General features: G+C 41.1%; 1 pseudogene; it reads right to left on the reverse strand.

The window, feature by feature from the left end:
- Positions 1-21,011: 21,011 nt before the first annotated feature.
- On the reverse strand, positions 21,012-22,668 carry LOC122564272 (casein kinase II subunit alpha'-like; annotated as a pseudogene).
- Positions 22,669-22,970: the final 302 nt, after the last annotated feature.

The raw sequence follows: 22,970 nt of genomic DNA on the forward strand, positions 1-22,970 counted from the left end.
TCTGCTCGGAGTTGGAGACGTACAAGGGGTGTACACAAGGCCAGTGCAAAATGCTAAACATTTATTGCTTATAACTATATATGTAAGCATGATGCAGTAGGACTTTGCTGGTGCCTCTACCATTTTGTCTTATTCCTAGTGATCTGACAATATTATGACACAGCTCCTTATGTTCATGCTCAGTTGGCTATTATGAGAGTAGTTAACTCCATTTCTACAGCCAAAAACATTATAAGTACAGAAGGACATTCCCTTTTTGCATTCATAGATGTGAGCATCATTAGATAACTTGCATTCATTGTCAGTCACTAATCGCCCCTGAGAAGGTGGTGATGAGCTCTCTTCTTGAACCACTGTAGACCATGGGGATATGTATTCTCAACGAGCTGTTAGGAAAGATGTTCCAGGAATAAGTAACTGATGGAGAGGGCAGTAAGTGATAATCAGAAGGTGGTTTCCTTGCCCATTTTTGACTTGATGTCATGAGACTGTATAGGGTCTACAACAATACTATGGACTCCAAGGGCAACTCTATTCTAACTGTATAGCACTGCACCACTATCTCTGGTGGGTCTAGTGGGACATACCCAGGATATGGTCACACTCACAGAATCATTCCTTGCAGACAATGTAAGTTGCTTGACTAGTCCAATTCTGGCTCAAGTTCCTTAGAAGTTAGTGAGGAGGTCTTTTCAGGGCTATCAGTTCTCAGGGTTTTGTCAGAACAACAAATATTGGTATAGCACTTTTAAAATAATAAACATCATAAGGGGCTTCTGAGGAGGGTATTTAGACAGAATTTGACATTGAGTTCCATGATGAGATATGAGTGAAGTTTGAAGAGGAGAGAGTGGTAGAGAAACGTTGCCAGGCAATTCCCGATACTAAAATATGTCAAACATCATTAAGGAACCAAACAGTTCAACATCTACTGGTAAGTCATCATACAAAGTTGCCAGCCTCTGATGGAGATTGGATATACTTACCAGAACTAAAATTGGCTTTAGAGTTTCCTACTTTTGAAAGTGATTCACTTCAAAAGTATTTAAATTTATGTGAAGGTATTTTAGGACATCCTCACAATGGTCTTGAGGAAATGTTTTTACAGTTCATCTCATTTCAATTGGATTATATTTTTGCCAATCATAAAACGTACCAGCTATTATCAATCTTAGTCACAAAGTCCTTCAAAATTCTGTCTTCCTTGTAAATAATTTTAGATCTTCTCCTTCTAGAATTTAGCCCAAACCTCTTATGTCAGCATTGCACAATCAATTCAGCATCTAAGAAATAGTGACATCTACAACTCAGTTCTATGTAGGACAGCCTGCATGATGTTGATCCATCGATGTTATTTTCAGGGTAACACAAAAACTTGCAGCAACTGTATCTTTGTCGATTTTCAACTTAAAGATTTAGCCTCCGTTGTCTTCAGCCTGCCTGTACTGCACCACTGGGATTATCACTGTTTCTGAAGGATTGTCTCTTTTTAAGTGGCTTCAACTGTGTTGCATTTAGTGATCACTTCCTTCCTGAAGCAGGGTCTCTTCTTCAATCAGACAAGTAATGTTTTTTAAAGAATGCTATCCCCACTTCGAATGACCACAGGCAAATCTAATAGACTTGGATTAGAGAAATATTAATTCCTGAGCCACCTGTAAATTTCAATGGACTCAACAACAATTAGTGTCAATTGATCAATAATAAGCCTAAAAGATCTCACTATGAGTAGGAGAATTTTCCTCAAGCCTCCAAATAAACAAAAGAAATATTTATAAACAGCTGGACTGATATGTGGCATCTCCCTCACTAAATGGCCAATCATGATAAGCTGTATTAAGTCCATTCTGCTGTCAATTGCACGAAACGTTAAACCAATCTGCCTATTCAAGTGAATATAAAAGACTCCATCCAATTTTGAAGAAGATAAAGAGAATCTGCATTTATGTACTGCCTCAGTGGGTGTCCCAAAGCACTTTGCTGCCAATGAAATATTCTTGCAATGGTAGCCGCTGTTGTAACATCAGATGAGCAGTAGCTACTTTGCTCACAGGATAGCAACAGTAACAGCAATGTGAAAATGACCAGGTAATTTGACAGCTTTTGCTCCTGATCCCAATCCCCTGTTGGAAGCGACAGCCTGTAAAAATAAGAGAAAGCCCACACATAGGCCATAGTCAACCAGATATCCTAAACTAATCTAGTTCAATGTGCCAGCTCATCTACCTGAAACTCCATTTTCAAGGAACTATGGACCTTCACTCCAAAGTCTCTTTTTTCAGCAACAGTCTCCATGACATTACCATGAAGTGTATAAGTCCTGTCCTGATTTGCCTTTCCAAAATGCAGCACTTCATGTTTATCTAAATTAAGCTCGATCTACCACTGCTTGGCCCATTGGCCATCTAATCGAAGGGTTTGACATGGTTAAAAAATTGGATCGTCTTGACATGTGTAAAACTTTGAGGGGTGAGAAGTATGATTGGAAGGAGACAAAAAATGGGTGTGTGCACAACTCAGGAAGTGGCGACACAAAATGTGGGGTGTGTGTATACATTGTGAATGGACACATATGGGGAAAGGATAATATTTGGGGAAGTCAGAAGTTTGGACAGAGGGGTGAGTGCCAAATCTGAGCAGGGGGCAAGGGCATTTGGGGAGGTCCAAAATTTCAGGGCAGAACTGGCTCGAAGTTAGAAGACAGAGGGTGATGGTGGACATTTGCCTGTCACAAGCATTGGTGCAGGGTCCACTGCTTTTCATCATTTATATAAATGATTTGGAGCAGACAGGCTGCTAATTCTGGAGCCTACCCACTCACAATATTTCAGTGAGTGTGGAGATTGAGGTTAGTGATGCATGAGAAATTGGTAGGCATGACACCTTCATATATTATGTGGCATCTCCACCCTTGCCAAAAACATGCCCAGTGCAGGAGCTGACAAACCCAATGCAGTGAAAGTCCTTGAGGGTTATTACACAGGACACCTGGGAAAATTGCCCTGCTCTCTTTCATAAATGTTATGGAATATTCATCTGATAAACACAGTGCCAACCTTGGTTTAATATTTCTCAGCAAACTACGAGGACATCAGGAACTTAGCCAAATTAGAGTTGGTTTCACATGGTGTATTACTGGGCCATCTGCCACTCTTAAGAATCCGATTGGCTCCTGGCCCATCAGATTGTCCAAAATCACGATGATGGAGCAACTTTATTTCTCTATTTTGTATCTCAGCAACCTTCAGTTTGCATTTCATGGATGAAAAGATGAAAGGAATAATATTTAAACTGAGTCCAAAGTCACTCTTCTATCATCCCACTAGCTACTACCATCGAAAAGAAATGCAAGTAATTATTTTATAATTGATTGGTTTGTGTTTGTGACTTAATTGTTTATGTACGTAATAATTCTATTCATCATACTTTCATTAGAATAATGATTTAAGGCCATAAGAACATAGGTATAGGAGCAAAATTAGGCCATTCAGCCCATAAACTCTGCTGCATTATTTGGACATGGCTGCTCTATTTCTCAACCCCATTTTCTTGCCTTCTCCTCATGATCTTTGATCCACTTAGCAATCAAGAATCTGTCTATTCCTACCTCAAATGCACTCAATGATTTGGCCTACACAGCCTCCTACAGCAATAGGTTGCGCAATTTAGCTACCTTCTGCCAGAAGAAATTCCTCGTCACCTCAGTTCTAAAGGATTGTCCTTTTACTCTGAGGCTGAGCTCTTGGATTCTAATCTCTCCTTTGCCATGTCCACTCTACCCAAGCCTCTCAGTATTCTGTAAGTTTCAATGAGGTTTCCCTTCATCCTTCTAAACTCCATCAAATACAGTCACAGAGGCCTCAAATGACAAGCCCTTCATCTCCAGGATCATTCCTTTGGACCCCCTCCAAGGACAGCACATTGTTCCTTGGATAAGGGGTCCAAAGATGCTCACAATATTCTGACCAGAGCCTATATACAGCCTAAACAGTACATCTTTGCTCTTTTATTCTAGCCCTCTTGAAATGAATGATAACATTGCATTTTCCTTCCGAACTGCCAACTGAATCTGCATGTTAACCTTAAGGGAATCTTGAACTAGGACTCCAAAGTCCTTCTTGTGCTTCAGATTTCCAAAGCCTTTCTCCATTTCGAAAATAGTTTACATCTCTGATCCTCCTATCAAATTGCATAACTTCATATTTTCCCACAATGAATTCCAACTGCCATTTATTTGCCCACACTGCTAATCTGTCCAAGTCATAGATTCATAGAGATGTATAGCATAGAAACACACCGTTTGCACCCAACTTGTCCATGCCAACCAGTTATCCTAAATAAATCTAGTCCCATTGCCAGCATTTGGTCCATATCCCTTCAAGCCCTTCGTATTCACATACCGATCAAGGTGCCTTTCCAATGTTGTTATTGTACCAGTCTCCAACACTTCCTTTGGCAGCTCATTCAACATACATACCACCCTCTAACTGAAAAAAAAACAGCCCTTAGGTCCCTTTTAAATTATTCCCCTCTCACCATAAACCTATGCCCTCTAGTTTTGGACTGCCTCACCCTAAGGAAAAGACCTTGCCTATTTACCCTATCCATGCCTCTCTTGATTTTATAAACCTTTATAAGGTCACCCCGCAGCCTCTCATGCTCCAGGTAAAATAGCCTCAGTCTATTCAGTCTCTCCCAATAACTCAAACCCTCTAACTCTGGCAATGCCCTTGTAAATCTTTTCTGAACCCTTTCAAGTTTCACAACATCCTTCCTATAGCAGGGAGACCAGAATTGCATGCAATATTCCAAAAGTGTCCTATACAGCCGTAACATGACCTCCCAACTCTTATACTAAATGTATTGACCAACAAAGACAAGCACATCAAACTCTGACCTCCCTATCCTGTCTACCTGCAACTCCACTTTCAAGGAACTATGAACCTGCACTCCAAGGTCTCTTTGTTCAGCAACACTCCCCAGGACCTTACCATTAAGTATAAGTCCCGGCCTGATTTGCCTTTCCAAAATGCAGCATCTCACATTTATCGAAATTAAATTCCATCTGCCACTGCTCAGCCCATTAGCCCATCTGATCAAGATCCCTTTGTTCTCTGAGGCAACCTTCACTAGTGCATTGACCAACAAAGACAAGCATACCAAACTCCGACTTCATTATCCTGTCTACCACACCTCCAATTTTGGTGTCATCTGCAAATTTGCTTACCATACATCCTGTGTTCACATCCAAATCATTTCTATAAAATATTGAAAAATTAGTGTCTGAAAAGCAACCCTCCACCACCACCTTCTTTCTTCTACCTTTGAGTCAGTTCCTCTATCCAAATGGCTGGTTCTCCCTGTATTCCATGCAATCTAACCTTGCTACTCAGTCTACCATGAGGAAACTTGTCGAACGTCTTACTGAAGTCCATATAGGTCACGTCCACCACTCTGCCCTCATCAATCCTCTTCGTTACTTCTTCAAAAAACTCAATCAAGTTAATGAGACATGATTTCTGACACACAAATTCATATTGACTATCCCTAATCAGTGCTTGCCTTTCCAAATACATGTAAATCCTTTCCCTCAGGATTCACTCCAACTTTCCCACGACCGCAGAAAGCTCACACCCTCAACACTACCTTCCGCTCCAACTATCTTTGAGTCATTTGCAAACTAAGCAACAATGTCCTCAAATTGTTAAGGTATAACTTGAATAATTGTGGTCCCAACACTGACCCCTGTAGAACTCTGCTAGTCACTAATGCCACCCTGAAAAAGACCACCAAATCCCTTTCTATCACTCAGCCAATACTCTATCCATATCAGTACCTCACCTCAACATCATGGCTCTTATCTTATTTAGCAGCCTTCCGTGGAGTGCCTTGTCAAAGACCTTCTGGAAATCCAAATAATGGTGAGCCACTGGTTGTGATCTGTCCAAATTGCTCGTTATCTCAAAGAATTCTAACAGATTGGTCAGGCATTACCAATTCTTCCACAATCTCATCTTTCATCCTCAGAACCCTGAAGTGTAGTCTATCAGGTCTGAATGCTTTATCCACTGTCAAACCTTTCAGCTTCCCAGCACCTTCTCTTTAGTGAAGGGCAGTACACTCACCTCTGCCCCCTGACTGTCTTGAAGTTCTGTTATATTGCTGGTATCTTCCACAGTAAAAACCGATGCAAAATACCTATTCACTTTGTAATGATTGGAACGAGGTTAGGCAGGTGACTTCATAGAATATGAATTCCCTGAATGGGGCTGTTCACCTGGTCCAGTCAGGGAGTTGTGGCTGACAAATATAAACAGAAGTGTTAGGTTCTGTTCATATTAGGAGCCAGTATTGAGCTAGCTGGGCCAGTGTCATGTGCTGTGCTCATTTAAATAAAGAGTGACTTGGTGAAGGGATACCAGCCTTTGTAGAGTTATTTCACAATTCCTCCACCATTTCTTTGTTCCCCCATTTCTCCTGCTCCATTCTCCAGTGATCCAACATCCACCTTTGTCTCTCTCTTACCTGTTATATATTTTTATAAAAGCTCGAGCACTCTTCTTTTATATTACTTGCTAGCATCCCCTATATTTCATCTTCACCCTCTTATTATTTAATAATAATGTTGGTCTTCAAAGATTTCCTAATTCTCTGCCTCATACAGATCTTCACCACATTATACATTTATACTTTTTTTTTACATTTTTAAGCATTTTCATTCTTTTGCCTTTGTGCCTCTCCATGCCATTGATTTACCAAGTAAACAGTCACTTTACAAACCTTGCACTTCCAAGTGATTGCTCACAATCGTCACATTTACTATGGGTTCAAGCTCTTTTGAAAGCCTCTGAAGCCTTCAACCCATCACTTTCTAAGGAAGTTGTTAAAATTGGGGCCAAACTCTGAAAAATTAGAATCAGAAGCCCATGCCCCAGTAGTGTCACACATGGTCAAGTGCCAAAGCAGTTGTCTGTACTGTTTATGTATCATTTTCTTACTATCTCCTGTTTGTATTTGTTGACACCATAAGGGTGCTACAAATGTGGGAACAGTACATTTATGGGCATTACCATGTCCATTCTTGGCCTGTGGGCATGAGAATGAACTGCAGTTTTCCTGATCACTTAATCTGCACTATCAGCAATCTCTCTCCCCCAGCACTTCAACCTCCCCCTGCCACCCATTATTGCATAAATGCTACTCCTTCACATTTTGCATCAGTTCTGATGAAGTCATCTAGACTCAAAACATTATGTTTCGACATTATCCATGGATGCTGCCTGACCCACTATGATTACCAGAATGTTTTGTTTCCAGCATAGATTCCATCAGTTACAGTAATTTGCTCCTGGGTCACTGAGTGTTGGGTTATGGTTAGTACCCACAATTATTCACATTTTCATTTTGACTTTACATTAGTGATTGTCCTACATAAGTACTTAAATGGCCACGTAACAGTTTAGGACATGCTGAAGTCCTTAATGGTGTTATGTAAATATAAGTTCCTTTTTAATCTCTTTTTTTGTCATTCCATCCTTTGCATTGGATTGTCCTATAGATCTTAATGATTTTGGTCAGAAAACATTTAAAGATAAATATTCTTCACTGAGTTTTTTTTTAAACAAGCAAATCTATACAAAAAGTAGCTGTATTTGTTGCACTCACAGTCCACAAGCAAACAAGAAAAAAGATGAAGGCTCATCACTGGATTTATCTCTATAATAAATACAATAGGGAAATAACCTGGTCTCATCAAGGTCCTGAGGGTTACCATTAACCAGAAACTGAACTGAATTGGCCATATAAATACAATGGCTACAAAACCAGGTTAGAGGTTAGGAATCCTGCAGCAAGTAACTCACCTCTTAACTCCCCAATGTACATCCACCTTCTGCAAGGCACAAAGTCAGGAGTGTGAGGGAATTCTCCTGATTTGCCTGAATGAGTACAATTCCAATAACACTCAAGAAGCTTGACATCACCCAGGATAAAACTACTTGATATTCAGTCACAGCTGTGTGCACTATCAGTATTGGAGGGAATGAATTTTTGTGGACGTGGTGCCTATCTACAAGGTGCACTGCAGAAATTCACCAAGGCTCCTTAGATAGCACCTTCCAAACTCACCGTTACAACCATCTATGCTTTTATGTTTCTTATCTCATCCACCATGAACAATGCCACGAGGGATGTACCTAGAAGAACGAGGAAAACAGATACATGGGAACATCACCAGTTGTAAACTCTCCTCCAAACCACTCACTATTCTGAGTCGGAAATATAATGCTATTCCTCCAGTGTCACTGAGTCAAAATCCTGGAACTCACTCCCTGAAGCACTGTGAGTCTACCTACATTAAATGGACTGCAGCGGTTCAAGAAGGCAGCTCAACACCACATTCTCAAGGACAACCAGGGAGGATAAACAATGTTGGCCCAGCTAATGGTCTCCACATTCCACGATTGGATTCAAAATAAAATAAACCATTTTTGTAGGTATGAGGTTAAATCTGGTATTAATTTCAATCTGGAGGTTACAAATGTGGGTCAGAAAAAAAAAACACTATACTGATAGATTCCTCATGGTATTACTCATGGTGGGTGAGATTTGAAACGTAGAAACATAGAAAACAGGAGCAGGAAGAGATCATTTGACCCTGCAAGCCCACTCTGCCATTAACTTTCTTTGATTCCATCAGCCCTAAGAGCTATACCTAACTCTTTCTTAAAACCAATCAGTGAAAGTAAGCATGCAGATAAAGATAGCAGTAAAAGCCATTCACTCCTAAAATATCCTCATGATTTTATAAACCTCTATAAGGTCACCCCTCAGCCTCCCATACTCCAGGTAAAATAGACCCAGCCTATTCAGCGTCTCCCCATAACTCAAACTCTCCAACTCTGGCAAAGTCCTTGTAAATCTTTTCTGAATCCTTTCAAGTTTCACAATATCCTTCCTATAGCAGGGAGACCAGGATTGCATGCAGTATTCCAAAAATGGCCTAACCAATGTCCTGTACAGCTGCAACACGATCTCTCAACTCCTATACTCAATTCTCTGACCAATAAAGGCATGCATACCAAATGTCTCCTTCACTATTTATCGGGGCGGCACGGTGGCTCAGTGGTTAGCACTGCTGCCTCACAGCACCAGATACCCAATTCCAGCCTCGGGCAACTATCTGTGTGGAATTTGCACGTTCTCCCTGAGTCTGCGTGGGTTTCCTCCAGGTGCTCCTGTTTCCTCCCAAAATCCAAAGATTTGCAGGTTAGGTGAATTGGCAATGCTAAATTGCCAATAGTGTTCTGGAATGTGTAGGTTAGGTGCATTAGTCAGGGGTAAACATGGGTTTCTCGACGGAGGTTGGTGTGGACTTGTTGGGCCAAATGGCCTTTTTCCACTCTGTAGGGATTCTATGATTTTATGATTCTACCTGCAACTCCACATTCAAAGACCAAACCTGCACTCTAAGGTCCCTTTGTGCAGCAACACTCCCCAGTACCCCATCATTAAGTGTATAAGTCCTGTCATGACTTGCCTTTCCAAAATGTTGCACCTCTCATTTATCTAAATTTAAATCCATCTGCCATTCCTCGGTCAATTAGCCATTCTGATCAAGATTCCATTGTACTCTGAAGAAATCTTTTTCACTGTCCACTGCCCCTCTAACTGTGGGATCATCTGCAAACTTACTAACCATAATTCCTAAGTTCACATCCAAATAATTTATATAAATGACAAAAAGCAGTGGACCCAACACCAATCCTTGTGGTACACCACTGATCACAGGCCTCCAGTCTGAAAAGCAACCCTCTGTCTTCTACCTTTGAATCAGTTCTGTATCAAAAACTAGTTCTCCCTGTATTCCATGAGGACCCTTGCCAAACAGCTTACTGGAGTCCATATAGATCATGTCCACTGTTCTGCCCTCATCAATCCTCTTTGTTCCTTCTTCACAAAATTAAATCAAGCTAGTGCGGCATGATTTCCCACGCACAAAACCATGCTGACTATCCTTAATCAGTCATTGCCTTTCCAAATACAAGGAAATCCTTTCATTTAGAATTCCCTCCAACAATTTGCCCACTACCGATGTCAGACTCACCAGTCTATAGTTCCCTGGCTTTTTCTGACCATCTTTCTTAAGTAATGGCACCACGTTAGGCAACCAACTCTATTCTGGCACCTTGTCTGTGGCTATCACTGATACAAATATCTCAGCAAGGGGCCCAGCAATCACTTCTTTAGCATCTCACAGAGTTCTAGCATACACCTGATCAGACATTGGGGATTTATTCACCTTTATGCGTTTTATACCATCCAGCACCTCCTCCTCTGTAATATGGACTTTTCTCAAGATATCGCTATTTATGTCCCCACATTCTATATCTTCCATAGCCTTCTCCATAGTAAACACTGATGCAAAATAGTCCTTTAGTATCTTCCCTATCTCCTGCGGTTCCACACAAAGGTAGCCTGGCTGATCTTTAAAAGATCCTATTCTGTCCCTAATTACCCTTTTGTCCTTAATGTATTTATAAAATCCTTTTGAATTCTCCTTAATCTTATTTGCCAAAGCTATTTCATGTCTCCTTTTTGCCCACATAATGTCACTCTTAAGTATACTCCTACTGCTTTTATACTCTTCATGCGATTCATTCAATCTCTGCTATCTATATTTGATATATGCTTCCTTCTATTTCTAAACCAAACCCTCACTTTCTCTAGTCATCCAGCATTCCCCACACCTACCAGCCTTGCCCTTCACCCTAACAGGAATGTATTGTATCTGGACTCTATCTCACTTTTGACTGAATTTTCCAGCCATCCCTTCACTTGCAAACATCTGCCCCCAATCAACTTTTCAAAGTTCTTGCCTAATTACCATCAAAATTGGACTTCTCCAATTTAGAACATTAACTTTTAGATCCGGTCTATCCTTTTCCATCACTCTTTGAAAACTAATAGAATTCTGGTCACTGGCCCCAAAGTACTCCCCTACTGACACCTCTGTCACTTGCCCTGCCTTATTTCCCAAGAGTAAGTCAAGTTTTGCACCTTCTCTAGTGGGTACATCCACATACTGAATCAGAAAATTTCCTTGAACACATTTAACATATTGGTCTCCATCCAAGCCCTTAAAACAGGTAGACAACCCTTTATCTGAAATCCCAAAATCCGAAGAGCTCCAAAGTCCTAAGGTTTTTCATGAAGTTTTATTTCTCATTAACAAGATTGTTTGACATGCAAACAGTTAACCCAACTCCACACCCACTCGATGCGTGTCACTCAGATGTGATGTGGATGGGAGTGGCCCAGCACTGGCCAGTCACAATTCTGTTTCAGGGCCTATTTTACTCATAGTGAGTCTGCTGTTAGGTAAGATTTTTTAAAAATTTCACCATCAAGCTGTCACTTATTCTGAAATTTGAAAAATTCTGAATTCCGAAAACCAGCTGGTCCCGAGCATTTCGAATAAAGGATTGTGCACCTGTACTATGGCAATCCCAGTCTATGTTTGGAAAGTTAAAATCCCCTACCATTATCACCCTATTATTCTTATGGATAACTGAGATCTCCTTACAAATTTGTTTCTCAATTTCCTACCTACTATGGAAGGGGTAAATCTATAATACAATCCCAATAAGGTAATTATCCCTTTCTTATTTCTCAGTTCCACCCAAATAACTTGCCTGGACATATTCCCAAGAACATCATCCCCAGTTACAACCGTAATGTTATCCCTAATCAAAAACAACATTCCCTTCCTCTCTTGCCCCTATTTATACTTCTTTTACAATACTAGGCAAACTCTCCTGCTTAATTTAAAACTGGTAACACAGAAAAGATTTATCCCGTGCAGTAATCTGTAAACATTTGAGTAGCCAAGGACTAAGTAAAGTAAAAATTAACAACTTTATTTCTTAAAGTATAACAGAGAATAATTAACAAACCACTATTTACAATTTCTTTCTCTAAGCTCTTACCATCCCTTCTATAATACTAGTCTGATAAAACTCCCAATTAAGGTTTACAAAACAACATTTCTTTTCTCAAAACCAGGCAGGTGTATGTTCTTGTATTTGGATCTTCCTGTGTTGTTTTTGTGTACAGAAGGATGAGAGTATGGAGGGCATGGACAGGATTTCATGGTCACAGGAGTATACTGGCAGACAGCAAGCTGGTTTGTAGTGTGTCTACTTCAACACCAGAAGTATCCCAAATAAGTTAGGTGAGCTTGCAGTATGGTTAGGAAACTGGGACTTTGATGTGGCGGCCATTTCGGAGACATGGATAGAGCAGGATCAGGAATGGATGTTGCAGGTTCCATGGTTTAGATCTTTCATTAAGAACAGGGAAGGCAGTAAAAGAGGGGGAGGTGTGGCCTTGTTAGTCAAGGATCGTATAACTGTGGCTGAAAGAACATTTGATGAGGACTCGTCTACTGAGGTAGTGTGAGCTGAGGTTAGAAACAGGAGAGGAGAGGTCACACTGCAGGGAGCTTTGTATAGGCCTGCGCTGAGTTCCAGGGATGTGGAGGGGAGGAGAGGATCGGCAAAACGATTCTGGGTTGGAGTGAAAGGAACAGGGTGGTCATTATGAGGGAATTACCTTCCCCAACATTGACTGGAAATGCTATAACTCTAGTACGTCGGATGGATCAGTTTTTGTCCAAAGTGTGCAGGAGGGTTTACTGACACAGTATGTCAAAGGGCCAACAAGACGGGAGGTTACACTGGATCTGGTGCTTGGATTAGATTAGATTCCATACAGTGTGGAAACAGGTCCTTCAGCTCAACAAGTCCACACCAACCCTCTGAAGAGCAACCCACCCAGACCCATTCCCCTACAATTACCCCTGACTAATCCACCTAACACTACGGGCAATTTAGCATGGCCAATTCACCTAATTTGCACATCTTTGGACTGTGGGAGGAAACAAGAGCACCCGGAGGAAACCCACGCAGACACTGGAGAATGTGCAAACTCCACACAGACAGTTGCCCGAGAGGGGAATCGAACCTGGGTCCCTGGTGCTGTGAGGAAGCAGTGCTAACCACTGAGCCACCATGCCGCTCCTTAGTAATGAACCAGACCAGGTGTTTGATTTAGTGGTAGGTGGGCACTTTGGAGAGAGTGATCATAATTCAGTTACGTTCAGTTTAGCGATGGAAAGGGATAGGTACATGCCACAGAGCAAGAGTTATGGATAGGGGAAAGGCAATTATAATGCGATTAGGCAAGACTTAGAATGCATAGAATGGGATAGCAAAATGCAGGGAACGGGGACAATCGAAATGCGGAGCTGGTTTAAGGGACAGATATTGTGTGTCCTTGATAGGTATGCCCCTGTCAGACAGGGAGGAAGTGATAAGGTTAGGGAACTATTCTTCACTAAATAAATTGCATCTCTTGTTAAGCCGAAGAAGGAAGCTTATGTGACGTTGAGATGAGATGGTTCAGATGAGGTGGTGGAGAGCTATAGATTAGCTAGGAAGGATTTAAAGAGAGAGTTAAGAAGAGCAAGGAGAGAACATGAGCAGTCTTTAGCAGGTAGAATAAAGGAGAACCCTAAAGCTTTCTATAGGTACGTGAGGAATAAAAAGATGACTAGGGTAGGAAAAGGGCCAGTCGAAGGCAGAAGTGGGAAGTTGTGTGTGGACCCTGTGGAGATCAGAGAGGTGCTAAACGAATATTTCTTATCTGTTTTCACTCATGAAATGGATAATATTGTAGAAGAAAAGAATGATGTAAGTGATATTAGACTAGAAAGGATTGAGGTGAGTAAGGAAGAGGTGTTATCAATTCTAGAAGGAGTGAAAGTAGACAAGTCCCCTGGGCCGGATGGGATTTATCTAAGAATTCTCTGGGAAGCTAGGGAGGAGATGTTGAAGCCTTTGGCCTTGACCTTTGATTCATCATTGCCTATAGATTTAGTACCAGAGGACTGGGGAGGATTACAAATGTTGTGCCCTTGTGCAAGAAGAGCAGTAGAATAGACCCAGGTAATTATAAACCATGACATCTATTGTAGGAAATGTTTTGGAAAGGATTATAAGAGATAGAATTTATAATCATCTAGCAAGCAACAGTTTGATTGCAGATAGTCAACATGGATTTGTCAAGGGCAGGTCATGTCTCACAAATCTTTTCAGTTTTTTGAGAAGGTGACCAAGCATATGGATGAGGGTAGGGCAGTTTACATGGTGTACATGGACTTCCGTAAAGCCTTTGATAAGGTTCCACATAGTAGGCTGTTGGAGAAAATGCAGAGGCATGGAATTGAGGGTGATTTAGCAGTTTGGATTAGGAACTGGTTTTCTGAAAGAAGGCAGCAAGTGGTGGATGATGGAAAATATTCAGCCTTGAGTCCAATTACTAGTGGTGTGCCACAAGGATCTGTTTTGGGATCACTGTCATTTTTATAAATGACTTGGGTGCAGGCATAGGTGGATGGGTTAGTTAGTTTGCAGATAATACTAAAGTTGGTGGAACGGTGAACAGTGTCGAAGAATGTTGCAGATTGCAGGGGGACTTGGAAAAACTGCAGAATTGGACTGAGAGGTGGCAAATGGAGTTCAATGCAGATAAATGTGAGGTGATGCACTTTGGTAAGAATAAAAGGAAGGCAGAATACTGGGTCAATGGAAAGATTCTTGGTATTGTGGATGTACAGAGGGATCTTGGTGTCCATGTACATAGATCCCTGAAAGTTGCCACCCAGGTTGATAGTGCTGTTAAGATGGCATACGGTGTGTTAGGTTTTATTGGTAGAGGGATTAGGTTCTGGAGCCATAATGTCATGCTGCAACTATACAAAACACTAGTGCAGCTGCACCTGGAATATTGTGTATACTTCTGGTCACCCCATTACAAGAAGGATGTGGAAGCATTGGAAAAGGTGCAGAGGAGATTTACCAGGATGTTGCCTGGTCTGGAGAGAAGGTCCTAATAGGAAAGGCTGAGAGACTTGGTTATGTTCTCATTGGAGAGAAGAAGGTTAAGAGGGGACTTGATAGAGACATCCAAGATTATCAGAGGATTAGGTAGGGTAGACAGTGGAAGTCTTTTTCCTAGGATGATGATATCAGCTTGTACAAGGGAGCATAGCTACAAATTGAGGGTGATAGATTTAAGACAGATGTCAGAGGAAAGCTCTTTTCCCTGCCTGCCAATGTAGTTAACTCAGCCACATTAGGGACACTTAAACAGTCCTTGGATAAGCACATGGATGATGAAGGGATAGTGTTGCGGATGGGCTTAGATTAGTTCACAGGTTGGCGCAACATCGAGGGCCAAAGGGCCTGCCCTGCGTTGTGTTGTTCTATGTTCTATGTTCTTTTCTCTTTGTTAGGAATTTCTGCATCACACGTTACTGATTGAAAAGAGACTTTTAAGAGAGACTTTTTTTCAAGCAGTCTACATGCTAGTAATTGACTGTTCTCCTCTCAACTGTTCAATTTGCCCCTGATCTTACACCCCAGAGTACCAGATTGTGTCATTGGCTTTTAAGATTGTCAATAGACTCAATTCAAACTTGATTAGAAATTGGTATTTTTTCAAGGCATAATTTAAACTGATTGGCCGAATTCAAATTTGTTTTTGTCTCCAGGGAACAAACTACTCAAGTTATTCAACCCAGTGTTACATACATTGTTGTCTTATTGAGAACACTTGGTGCTGTGTCCAGTAGTCCTGCTGCTTTTAACTCTCTTAAAGGTTCTGGTTGTAGGTTTGCTTGCTAAGCTGGAAGGTTCATTTTCAGATGTTTCATCACCATACTAGGTAACATTTTCAGTGAACCTCCGGACGAAACACTGCTGATGATTCCTGCTTTCTATTTATATGTTTGAATTTCTTTGAGTTGGTGTCGTCATTTCCTGTGGTGATGTCATTTCCTATAGTCATGTCACTTCCTGTTCCTGGGTCCATTACGTGCTTAACACCTTTGTCATCACTAAACGAAACAAATTAAAGGAAACCTTCAAAACCATCAATAATACCCTTTCTGGCATACAATTCACTAAAGAGGAGGAAAACAACAACAAATTACTATTCCTTGATGTCACAGTAGAGCAAATAGCCAATGGGGAACTTCAAACCAGCATCTATAGGAAAACAACACATATGGACCAAATATTGAACTACAGAAGCAATCGTCCCAAATCCACAAACGAAGTTGCATCAGAACATTTCTTCAATGAGCCACCACACACTGCAGCACAGAGGAACTATGCAGAGCAGAGGAAAATCACCTATACCCTGCATTCAAAAAGAATGGGTACCCAATGAACACAGTCCACCAATTTCTCAGCAACAAAACCAAACAAGCAGACGAAACACATTCAGAAACCCTAGCCATTCCCCCCCTACATCAAAGATATCTCAGAAAGGACTACCAGACTATGCAGACCCCTTGGCATCATGGTAGCCCACAATCCCACCAACACACTAAAACAGCAGCTAATGAACTTGAAAGACCCTTTACAGACAATAAGCAAAACTAATATCATTTACAAAATACCGTGCAAGAACTGTAACAAACACTACATTGGACAAACGGGCAGAAAACTAGCCACCAGGATTGATGAACACCAACTAGCCACAAAATGACATGACCCTCTCTCACTAGTATCCTTACATACAGATAAGGAAGGACACCACTTTGACTGAGACAACACATCCATCCTAGGATGAGCTAAACAGAGACACGGACAAGAATTCCAAGAAGCATGGCATTCCAACCGGAACACTATCAACAAAGACATTGACTTGGACACCATTTACCATCCCCTGAGAAAAAGAACATGAAATGACATCACCACAGGAAATGACATCACCAACCCAAAGGAACCCAAACATATAAATAGAAAGCAGGAATCATCAGCAGTGCTTCATCCGGAGGTTCACTGAAGATGTTACCTAGTATGATGGCATAACATCTGAAAATAAACCTTCCAGCTCAGCAAGGAAACTTACATCCAGAACCTCAATCTGAGCTACAAATCTTCTCAAAACTCGCTCTCTGAAAAGTACACCCACATCTTCAGAACACTATATCTATACCTTGGAATATTAAGTGGCCAGTCCTGTCCAACCCCTTACCTTACCTTACCTGTTAGGCCTCTTGCAGTTTAATAAATAAATAAATAAATGCAGTTTAATTTCTCAGTCCTACCCCATTCTCTGCTTTGTTCCTGCCAGCCCTGACTGTTTGACTTGCTCTTTCCCAACTGTACCAGCCTCAGAATGATTTCTTTCCTCACTATCTCTCTGGGTTCCACTCCTCTCCTAGTTTAAAGTCTTCCTGAGCAGCTGTAGCAAATCTCCCCTTCTAGTTCAGTGCAATCCATCCTTCTTATACAGGTCACTTCTACCCAAGAGGAGATTCCTATGATCAAAAAATGTGAACCCTTCTCCCCTACACCAGCTCCTTAGCCAAATATTCATCTATCCTCCTATTCCTACCCTCACTAGCTCGTATCACCAAGAGTAATCCAGATATTACTACCCTCGAAGAATTATTTTTAAATTCCGACCCAACTTTCTGTATTTTCCCTTCAGAATCTCATCTTTTTCACTCCTATGTTGTTGGTTCCAATGTTACAGCGACCTCCTGCTGGTCCCTCTCCCCTTTGAGAATATTCTGCAGTCTCTCCGAGATATCTCTCGGGGTCAACATGTCATTCTGATTTCTCACTGTTGACTGCAGAAATGTCTGTCTGTGCCTCTAACTAGAGAGTCCCCATCAAAGTCTATCACTTGGAACATGACATACCCCTCATTACATTAGAGCCAGTCTCGGTACCAGAAACTTTGCTGTTTGTGCTACATTCCCCTGAGGTTCCATCACCCCCTACATTTTCCAAAACAGCATACTTGTTTTAGATAGCACAACCTATCTCCCTGTACTACCTTTCATCTGCTTGACTATATCTGTGGTTTATCTCCTTTCCTGTAACTGTCATCCATCACACTCCCTAGCTTCTATAAATTCCTCATTTCCTCTAACTGACATTCCAACCGATCCATGCAATCTGATAGCATTCGCAATCAAACACACTTCCTGCAGACATAATCATCAGTAACATGGAAATTCTCCTAATCTCCTACATCTGATGGGAAGACCACATCACTCCACTAAAGGCAATCTTTGCACCTTAACAATCTAATGACCCAGAAAATAGCACTGTCTTACTGCTCTAAAAACACTGCTCCAAGCTAACTTAGTACTTATGTTTTATATTTGCAAAGTTTAATCAAGAAACAGATCTTAGTAAATAATCAAAAAGGAACCCACTCAACTCACTATTGTAGATTTACAAAAGAAGCGGTAAAGTTATATATTAAAAGGCACTTAGTTGCTTCCTTGCGGTGAGCTCTCCCACATAAGTTTCTCCAAGGTCAGCTGTGAATTTCCTGTTTTGTTTATTTTTCTTAGATGAATTCCGATGTCCAAAGATACTTGAAATCAAACAGCACAACAGTCAGCTATGCAGATTCACTGCTGGGGTTTAGATCAGAGTGGTGCTGGAAAAGCACAGCAGGTCAGGCAGCATCCGAGGAGCAGGAAAATCGACGTTTCAGACAAAAGCCCTTCATCAAGAATATGAGTAGATTTGCCTAGTCCTGTTGAAGGGCTTTTGCCCGAAACGTCAATTTTCCTGCTCCTTGGATGCTGCCTGACCTGCTGTGCTTTTCCAGCGCCACTCTGATCTAAAATCTGGTTTCCAGCATCTGCAGTCCTCACGTTTGCCTGGATTCACTGCTGGGTCAATCAGCAGTGCAGTTTTATTTGTCCATTTGATTCACTACCTTTTTCTTTCTCTTCCTCCTTTACAAAGTGCCATTGTTTTGATCATTTTTTCCCCCAAAGTTCCAAAACAATGCAACAGTTTATAAAACAGTAATTACAGTTCCTAGAATTCGAGGAAATAAGCTCCATCACTGAAAATGCCTCAAACAATAAAAAGCTCTTACAGCCACAACTTTTTCCTGTCCTCTATCTTGGATTACCCAGAATCCTCACCCTCCAACTCTGCCTGGTTCCTCTCTGCTGGTGGAATCCTAGTCTACAAGAATAACCACGTCCTTGTACACATCATCCATGATACTTTCATCTTTATGGATGTTCCAGTGTGTCCCCAGCTTTTGTTCCACCTCCAACACTGAAGAAATGTCCTGCATTTGTCCTCAGAACTGTGCTCAACTTCTCAAATGGAGCAGGAAGAGGCCTTTCACTCTTCTTCCATCCCTTACCCTTTTAAATTAATCCCACAAATTGCCCTTAAAATCAAATAATATTAATTACTCATGAGTCCTTCTACTCTGGTCATCTGCACTATTACACTTATAGACTTTAAACATAAAATAAGGCTATATAAACTAAGTGATTAAAGGAGTAAAGATATTCAGCAAGCTTACTCATTAATCAGCTGCTTCCTGTTGGTCGACATCACTTTTAGACATTCTTTCCGAATTGCTTCACCATGATGCATTTAAAGATAGCGTGGTTACCAGGGATGCTGGCAAACATAGCTTTTTAAAAATTCAAACTCTGTTATACCAAACTAGGAGGGGGAAGAGACAAATTTATTCACCTCTCCAGTCTTGGTCACTACAAGGTTGTGTCATCATAGTCTTACCAGACCATAGGGCTGCTCTCTCATTAGAGACAGACAAGTAATGGTGATTTAACCTGTGGGCCACCATACCTCAGTTGAGGGGAGAGGTCGAGAAGGAGAGTCCCTCATGGTAACCTCAGGCAGTGATGGGAATTGAATCTACATTGTTGGAAATCCCAAAGTTACTGCCCTCCTCTGTATTCTCTGTCCAGGATTGCTTTGTTACATGGGATGGTCTCCTACTTCTGTCCCTGGAGAAGAGGACCTCCCACCTTGCCAGCTAGACTGGAGATGAACATGCAGGGAATGGACACTGAACCCTGGTGCCACCCAGAATCTCCTATGCGCCATGCTAAGAGATGTGCTGTACTTTAGGTCTTTGTTATGCTTCACTTGTTGACCCTTTGGTTTCCTCTCATTGGCAGGCCTAACGGGCTGATTGGAAGACTTGAAAAGGGAAGGTTGGTTGCAAGTTTATAGGAGGTCCAAGGCAGTAGGACAAGGCCTGCTGAAGTTGGCGCTAACATACCCCATCGTGTTGACTGATGATATAGCTGTTGCTTCAATATCTACTTAACTGGCAAGTTGGCAAGTTGATGCAAGGTTCCAGTGAGACTGGGAATTGCAGCAGCAGTCCTACCATCTTCCAGTTCAGTCTTCCTCTCTTTGCTTGCTCACAGAGCATTGTGACCATTAAGCTGTTCCACGCTCTGATGCCAGATCTGCTGGGTTTCTGTGATATTTTCTGTTTCTGTTTTGGATTTCCAGCAATCGTGTGTATTTTGCTTTTGTGCTCAAATACTCACATTAAGCTTTGTTCGTTCATTCTATTAAAGACCCAAATGGCCCTCTTCATGCTTAAGACAAGAACAACCTGTCCTTTCCTATCCTTACATATAGAAACTCTACAGTGTGAAAAGAGGGCATTCGGTCCATCAAGTCTGCAACGTACATCCACCGAGCATCCACCCTGTCTCCATGTTTCGCCATTCTACTATGGCTAACCCACCTGGCCTACACATCCCTAAATACTACAGAACAATTTAGCATGGCCAATCCATCTAACCTGCACAATATTGGCTTGTAGGAGAAATTATAACAAATCTAACCCAGATCCCTGGTATGTGAGGCAGCAGTGCTAACCACTGAGCCACCTGAATTCTTTTTCAAAAAAAATATTTAATTTCAGACACAAAAACCCAGTAAGTTGTAAATCTGTCTGAAACATAAATGGAAATGTAAAATAAATGGATTTCGAAGAATGTTGCAACTGGATTTAGGGTAAGCTATGGTCACCCATGTAGCTGCAGTCATATACTTACACTTCCAGGCTGTGATATCTCCATTTTTGCCCAATGTCTGTCCTGTAAAACCTGTAACTCATTGTCATGCAGTAAAAACTGTGCTGACAAAGCAGGGTTCACCGTACAGCTGCACATGTGAGCCATTACTCCAAGCTCCATCCAAATGCTCCTTGATTATTGGATAGAAGTTTGAATGTTCCATTGCTTCCTTAGTTGGAAGCCTCTGCTGATGATCATAATGAAGAAATTTGTCCAACAAATTTAAGGCCTCCAGGCTGACCAGATGCCAGTTTTCATAATGAATGAATTGTTCCCAGGACTTTCCAGAATATTGGCCCACAGTATGGTTAAATCGAGGATCCAGTTTAATGTGATATTTCTTGAGGGAGTCAAACAATTCATCTGTTCCTAAAACCTTGGAAATATTGTTATGACATGGGATAAACCCTCCTCTTAATTAAAAACCAGCAACACAGAAAAGATTTATCTGTAAAAATTCGAGAGGCTAAGAACTATTTAAAGTAAAAATTAACAACTTTATTTCTTAAAGTATAACAGAGAATAATTAACTTACAACCAGTTACACCTCCTTTCTCTGACTTATCTTTACCTTCCCATCTATAATACTCATCCGATAAAAGTCCCAATTAAGATTTATAGGAAAATTCAAATTTTAAAACCAGCCAGCGGTCGAATTTTTTCCTTATCTTCGTCAGTAGATTGGCTTTCCAGGTCAGTGTTGAGGGTTTTCTTTGTGCAAACTCCTTCCCTTGACAGATACCTCTCAGAGTTTTGACTAGCTGTCTACAGCTGTTGGTCTGGTGGCAGTTCTCTTTCAAACTGTTCAATTTTCCCCGATCTTATACCCCAAAGCATTGGATTGTGTCATTGGATTTTAAGATTGTCAATATACTCAATTCAAACTTGATTGGAATTTGCTATTCTTCAGGGTATAATTTAAACTGATTGGCTTAATTCAAATCTGTTTTGTCATTTCCAGGCAACTAGCTACCCCAGTAGCTGGAGTACATGTTACAATGTGCCTTATTGGGAACACTTGGTGCTGTCACTGTTAGCTTTTACTCTCAAAGGTACAGTACACCCACATCTTCATAATTATGATCAGCTTTTTCATATTATTATCATGTCCACAGAAGAAAGTTTCCTTATGGAATATTAGGCTGGCCAACATACAGTGCAAACACCACATGTCCAAGCTCTAACCATACATCTGGTCATCAAATAGCGGCTCAGGACCTTGGACATACCTGGAGATGATTTTAACATGTACTCCTGTTCAGCATGGTAAAACTCAGTCAGCCTCCAGTCAATCAAGCTTCCTCTGGGCATGGTCAATCATCACGTTACATAGTTTCACATTCTTATGCATGATGCCCATACAATGGCAGTAATCCAAGGCCTTGAATATATCATACATGTAGAACCATATGTCATAATCCATTGAAATCTGATCCAGTTGCTTGAAATCCATGTTATCAAGGTATTCATAAACAAGAGCTGGCATTCTGGATACAGGGTCCTTTACCACATCTAGCAGCTTGATGATGTTAGGGCCCCACAGATGTTTTCTAATATTTTGATTTCCCATTTAATTTTCTTCATTTTAACAGGTTTCAGTTTTTTGACTATTGTTTTTTTCATATTTTGTTTTGTTAATAGTCTTAAATGCTTGGCAGTACATCCCACATCCAAGTTTACACACCAATGGGATAATCATCCTGGTTACTGAGGAAGTTTTAAATGGCCAAGCTCCATTTTTCCACCACTCTTAACACAGTTGACCACGCTGTTCTCCTACAATCATCTCTTGTCCATCATCCAGTGTTTACCTCCTTTCCTAACCTCCTAATTGTAGTCGGAGAAAAACTGGCCTCTATTCTGCTCTTGCCTTGTTATGCCTTAGAGTTTCCCAAGGATTCATTCTTGGCCTCTTTCTATTTCTCATCTACAATCCACCAAATGGAGATATCATCAGAAAATACATTAGGTTCCACATGAGAACTCTCATGCCTACCTCATT

The sequence above is a fragment of the Chiloscyllium plagiosum genome, unplaced genomic scaffold (assembly GCF_037043375.1).
Source record: "Chiloscyllium plagiosum isolate Xiang-an unplaced genomic scaffold, Cpla_swu_hap1 HiC_scaffold_34, whole genome shotgun sequence".
NCBI classification, from domain to species: Eukaryota; Metazoa; Chordata; class Chondrichthyes; order Orectolobiformes; family Hemiscylliidae; genus Chiloscyllium; species Chiloscyllium plagiosum.